At 47.5% G+C, this 6857-nt stretch overlaps 1 pseudogene; it reads left to right on the forward strand.

Annotated features, from left to right (window-relative positions):
- The first annotated feature begins 1092 nt into the window (after positions 1-1092).
- On the forward strand, positions 1093-2857 carry LOC137411106 (repressor of RNA polymerase III transcription MAF1 homolog; annotated as a pseudogene).
- Positions 2858-6857: the final 4000 nt, after the last annotated feature.

Below are 6857 nucleotides of genomic sequence, written 5' to 3' on the forward strand. Positions count from 1 at the left end.
TATTTCCTCTATTTCCGTGAGTCTGATTTGCATTCAGGAACAGAACAATTATGGTTAACTGTTTTAAAATTTCCTCTCTTTTGTCTAAATCCTTAAATTTATTTTAGCGGATAAACCGCTTCAATATTTGGCTTTGTCCTTCCTGCCATTCACCCATCAAATATGAAGAAGAGCCTTTCTAACCCACCGCGCATATGTAATCCATCATTCAATATCTGTGCCAAATTTGAACAAGATCGGTGAATCCATGTCCGAGAAATGGTTGAGGACTTCTTCAATATCAGGCTTTTTACAACTAAAGTGGCCGCCAGTCTACCAGTCGGCCATCTTTCATCAGATCGCAAAATAAAGTGAGGTGCACGTGTTTGTCATCATGTGCTGTGATTGTGCCAAGTTTGAACAAAATTGGACCATGCATGTCCGAGAAATTGTTGGAGACATGCTTAAGTAACAAAATGGCCACCAGTCTACCAGTCGGCCATCTTTCATCAGATCGCAAAATAAAGTGAGGTGCACGTGTTTGTCATCGTGTGCTGTGATTGTGCCAAGTTTGAACAAAATTGGACCATGCATGTCCGAGAAATTGTTGGAGACATGCTTAAGTAACAAAATGGCCACCAGTCTACCAGTCGGCCATCTTTCATCAGATCGCAAAATAAAGTGAGGTGCACGTGTTTGTCATCGTGTGCTGTGATTGTGCCAAGTTTGAACAAAATTGGACCATGCATGTCCGAGAAATTGCTGGAGACATGCTTAAGTAACAAAATGGCCGCCAGTCTACCAGTCGGCCATCTTTCATCAGATCGCAAAATAAAGTGAGGTGCACGTGTTTGTCATCATGTGCTGTGATTGTGCCAAGTTTGAACAAAATTGGACCATGCATGTTCGAGAAATTGTTGGAGACATGCTTAAGTAACAAAATGGCCGCCAGTCGGCCATCGTGGATTTGATCTCGAAAAACAATGGCGTGCATATGTAAGCCATAATTCATTTTCTATGTACTAAGTTTGATAATAATAAGGGTAATAAAGGAGGGTTTGAAACGGTGCACTGATCTGCTCGTGGGTTCACGTTCTGTGCGGCATTTTAGAAATGGACATTGTTCGGAAGCTGCTGGGATGCTATTGCTGCCAACGGTCTGTCTCTGTTAACAGGATTGAAAGCTACTCTTGCAAGATGGCTGGAGATGACAAGCAGATGTTCAAGCAATTTTGTCTGGAAGGAGAACCTCACCTCATGCAGGCCTTGTCTCCACCACAGGCTCTGGCCGTGAGCCCAGGAAGGAGTTATACCTAATTATTGTGCACAATCAGAGCTAAAATGTTCCCATAATGCAATGTCCTGCTTCCTTTGATGCGTATTCAAGCTTTTGTTCGCTCGACACAAAAATATTCCCCACTTTTTGTCGCGTGTCAGAGTGCAGAGGAAGGTGGAGACGGCCCCTTGTGTGACACTTGCAGTCGAAAGACGTTGTACTACCTGATGTCGACTCTGAATTCCGCCTTTCGACCACATTACGACTTCAGCCATGCCCGCTCGCACGAGTTCAGCCATGCCCGCTCGCACGAGTTCAGCCATGCCCGCTCGCACGAGTTCAGCCATGCCCGCTCGCACGAGTTCAGCCATGCCCTATCGCACGAGTTCAGCCATACCCGCTCGCACGAGTTCAGCCATGCCCGCTCGCACGAGTTCAGCCATGCCCGCTCGCACGAGTTCAGCCATGCCCGCTCGCACGAGTTCAGCCATGCCCGCTCGCACGAGTTCAGCCATGCCCGCTCGCACGAGTTCAGCCATGCCCGCTCGCACGAGTTCAGCCATGCCCGCTCACACGAGTTCAGCCATGCCCGCTCGCACGAGTTCAGCCATGCCCGCTCGCACGACTTCAGCCATGCCCGCTCGCAGGTGTTCAGCCGTGAACCGTCGCTGTCCTGGGTTTGTGTGCAGTTTGATTTTTGGGCATCACTAGTAAGATGGGACAAAGTAGTGAAAGGTAATGTGTCGGCGCTTGTGGGCCGTGTCTGCAGGTGGAGAATGCAGTGAATAGTCCCCTTGGCTCTGCTGCTGGCTCCCGCTTCACCGAGCTCGGACCTGCGCTTTGGAAGGCTATCGACGATGAGATTGTGCTGTCTGAGTGTGACATCTACAGGTGAGAGCAATTTTTTTTTAACCCTCTGCCTCCAAGTTTAGAGGTTCATGGAGGATGTTCTTTTTGGAACTGATGACATCTTCCCCTGTGCTTTGGACTGATTGTCGGTCGTGATTTGGCTTGCATCACCTGTGCTCCCACCCCATCCAGCTACAATCCTGACTTGGCTTCTGACCGCTATGGTGAAGAGGGTAGCCTCTGGTCCTTCAACTACTTTTTTTTACAACAAAAAGTTGAAGAGGATCGTTTTCCTGACCTGCCGCTCCGTCGGGTAGGCACGCCATTTTGAAATGCGTTGTGACACTGCAAGTGTAGTCCGTCTTTTCATGAGACGTGCGGATGTTCCATCACACCTGGATGCGCGAATGATCGTGTGCAGCAGTTTCTCATTGCTGTGTGACTCTCGTCTACCCTGGAGTCTCGACATGGTATTGGACGAGGAAGACTACTTACAATGTGAAGGGTAGTTTAATGGTAAGTAGCGTCCTTGTATTTAACGAATGTTGTGGAGGTGAATGCTCGCACCCAATTTCGTCTGTCGAAGAATGTTTGTTTGTATATCCATATCTATTTATTTATTGGGTGAATGCGGTTGCTAAATGAAAGTGAAGTTGACAGGCCTTGCCGTGTAAGATGCCCATTGACTTGTGCTTTCACCGCAGGATGTGCTTCCCCTCGTACTCCACCCAACTGCTCCCCATTCTGGCATGGCCTCTCATCGTTCACCTTCACCGGACGATGTTCTACTTCCTGGTTTTACATTTGGAGAGCATTATACCGTTTGTTTTGAATATCAGAAGTCAAATGACTACGTGACCTTTTGACTCGAAACTGGCCTCGTTTTGAGTATTTACCTTTTGCACCTCTCGGTCCACTCTGCCACAGGAAGTCAATAATGTAGAGATTACCTATATTGCACCTGTCCAGGTTGACCGTTAGATTTATTCAAGCATGATTTGCAAAACAAAATGATTTTTGGTATTTTTTGGGGGGTGTGGAGGATCATTAGTTGTAGTAGTACAGGAAATGGAGGCAGACGATTATCCACGAGGACTAGGGACAAGCGTTACGCCGAGGTCCCCCGTCGGTGAAATGATGAGTTGACAAAGTGGAAGACGCAAGGCGGCCATCTTGGATTTTGACGTGACGACCCAATTTTCCATAGCGTTCTCACTTATGCGTAGATACACCCAAACACCAGATTAGACGTTAGTAGTTCGTTTATTTTTCAAGATATTTCGCTCACAAGGTTCAGACATATATATGGTGGTGGCCATCTTGGATTTTGACGTGGCGACCCAATTTTCCATAGCGTTCTCACTTATGCGTAGATACACCCACACACCAGATTAGAAGTTGGTACTTCGCTTATTTTTCAAGATATTCCGCTCACAATGTTCAGACATACATGGATGGCGTCAGACATACATGGCGGTGGCCATCTTGGATTTTGATGTGGGTTTCACCCACACACCAAATTAGAATTCGGTCCTTCGCTTACGCACGGACGCACACACAGACGGAAAAACCATAGTCCCCCTTTCGCTCCACGGTGCGACGGGGGACAAAAACCCGCATGACCCTTTTTCGATTTTCCTCCATCACGTGAACTTTTAAATCGTCGCCCTGTGCATGTAACTTCGCTCTTCATCGGGTTCGTTTGTGCAGCAGCTAACAGACTGTTTTTCCCCAGCAGCCCAGGAGTGGAGCCGGGCCGATGTTCCAACACGACTCTTCCTCACCCATTGAGTGACCGCGTGCAATCTTAAAGTAGTGCTGTCTGGGTATCTCTAACACTTACCTTCAGCAAATTGTTTGAATACCGTTTGGGTTTGTAGCCGGCTAAGCCGGTGTTGTGAATGAACGCGTACGTATTATGTTGAAAAGCCAGATTTTGCTGGATCCTTTGAGAATTCCAAGCTTTGACGCACCAAATCACTCGATGGAGGCCGCCATCTTGCGGATGCGGAAGTGTGCATAAAAAATTGCGAAAAAATTCAATAGGAGTTTGTTTCAGTTTCACCCGTCTTTGTTTGATTCACCATCTTATGCACCTCTAATTTGTAATTAAAATACTTTAAGACCAACCTCGTTCCCGGGCCCGCATGGGCCCTGGTTATCTTCAACGAAAATCGTCACCCATCACAGGAACCAATGAGATTCGAGCATTTGAAAAAATATTTCAAAAACCAAATCACTCCATGGAGGACGCCATCTTGCGGATGCAGAATTATGCATAAAAATTGAGAAAAAGTTCAATAGGAGTTTGTTTCACCCATCTTTTTTTGATTCACAATCTTATGCACCTCTAATTTGTAATTAAAATACTTTAAGACCAACCTAGTTCCACTGGCCCGCATGGGCCCTGGTTATTTTCAACGAAAATCGTCACCAAACACCGGAACAAATGAGATTCGAGCATTTGAAAAAACATTTCAAAAAAGCTTACCGGTACCACGTTTCGGAGGCTGAAAACGGCGTCAAATATTCTAAAATTGACGAAGAAATATTTTTTCGAAATCTCGCGGCCGTAGGGGGTAATTTTTCACGGCCAGAAATATCCGAAGTTGAGACGGAATTCACCGAATTAATCAAGAAGGAAATTTTATAAATTTTAATCTCACCCAGAATGCAAATGGTGTAATTTTGAACAAGGTACGGTACCTACTACACCTACCTACTACCTAACCTACGTAAGCCATAGTGATGGGTAAAATAGTGGCAAGAGGCTTTGGCTTCGCCGGCTCATTGCGGCTTTGCAGTGGGGTACTAGTTCTGTTAGGTTGTTTTCCTTTTATAAGCAGCTTGTTTCAGCCACGTGATAGTGAGGATGCACCTCTGTTGTCGCCGCGACATGTGCAGCTGGGGTTATGGTACTGGATTTACAAATGTTGTTTTGGCAACATTATTTTAATGAACAAATTGATCGTCCGTGCTAATTTCAGATCAGAACCCGTCCTCCGCACTGTAATTTTAGACACTTGCTCCAGACTAGTCCAGCTTCCAGGAAACAGTTACTCGTGAATGAGAACAGGCAATTGTTTGGTGATGCAGCTAATGCAGGCATAGTGGTGTCAGACCGCAAGTTGTTGAGTTTTTAAAAAAAAATTTGCATTTTGTTTGATTTGATATTAACTGCTTTAAAGTGTCTCCAGCTCGGCGAGGATCCTCTGATCCTCCTGCCATTGAAGCCACGACCACCGACAAATTGTGAAGCCCAGCGTCGCGCCGTCTGTAAAACTTTTATCCTTTGAGAGAATTCGCTAGCTTTAAAACGTCATCAGACATTCTTGTTTGGAATTTCCAGTGATTCGTTAGCTGGTTCCAGGACATTAAACAAACAAAAAAAAAAAAATGGTTTCCTTTGGATGAGTCGACCGTTCCGGCAAGGGAAGCAGATTCAAACTTCTTCTTCTTTCGTGTATCATCAGATGGCCAGCTCAGTGTCGTGCAGCCATGCCCTCGTCTCTGGTCCTACGTCGAAGAGGCCGGCTTCTGAATGTGGTCTGTATAGGGGGCAGGTGGTAATTATGTGTTCGGCAGTCTGCTCAGGCTCGCCGCACTCGCACGCGGCGCTGTCTGCCAGGCCCCACATCTTCAGCGATGATTTGAAGCGGCCGACCCCCGTACGTAGACGGTTCAGCAAGGTCCATTGCAGGCGTGGTAGGTCTTCTCCTATGACACCACCTCCCTGGGTCCCAGATGTAGCGGTGGATGCGGGTGGGCCCGGCCGTTTCCCACACCTGCTTCCAAGATGCCGCAAGCCATGCGCTTCTAGACAGGTCCTCGGGGATAGAACTGAGCATCTCTTGTGCCGCCTTGTTGTAGGAATGGCGGGACTTGAGTCTGCTTGGAGGCGCCACTATCGTTGTGGTGTTGTGCAGGATGTGCCAGTCGTGTTTCTGGGCATTCCTTGCCAGGGCGAGGGTAGCAGCCTCCCGTCGGAGGCCGGCCAGGGCGAGTCCCGCTAGGACTGGCAGGTGGAATGCCGGGGCAGGCTTCAAGCAACCAGCTACAATGCGGAGGGTGTTGTTCATGGCAACATCAACCTTTCTCACGTGTGGGCTTCTGCTCCAAGCTGGGGTGCAGTATTCGGCTGCAGAGAAGACCAGGGCTTGCGTGGATATTCGTAGGGTCTTGGCGGAGGCTCCCCAGATTCAAACAAACAAGCGTTACGCCTAGGTCCCCCGTCGGTGAAGTGATGTGTTGACAAAGTGGAAGACGCAAGGCGGCCTTCTTGGATTTTGACGTGGCGACCCAATTTTCAATAGCGTTCACTTATGCGTAGATACACCCACACACCAGATTAGAAGTTAGTCGATCGTTTATTTTTCAAGATATTTCGCTCACAAGGTTCAGACATATATATTGTGGCGGCCATCTTGGATTTTGACGTGGCGACCCAATTTTCAATAGCGTTCTTCCTTATGCCTAGATACACCCACACACCAGATTAGAAGTTGGTACTTCGCTTATTTTTCAAGATATTCCGCTCACAAGGTTCAGACATACATGGCGGCGGCCATCTTGGATTTTGACGTGGGTTGCACCCACACACAAAATTAGAATTCGGTCCTTCACTTACGCACGCACACATGCCCGCACGCACGCACGCACGGACGGAGGGGAAAACCATAGTCCCCCTTTCGCTCCGCGGTGCGACGGGGACAATAAATCGATCGTTTATTTCTTCGCTTCAAATTGAATACCA

This window comes from Myxine glutinosa, chromosome 2 (genome assembly GCF_964187855.1).
Source record: "Myxine glutinosa chromosome 2, kmMyxGlut1.1, whole genome shotgun sequence".
Taxonomy (NCBI): Eukaryota; Metazoa; Chordata; class Myxini; order Myxiniformes; family Myxinidae; genus Myxine; species Myxine glutinosa.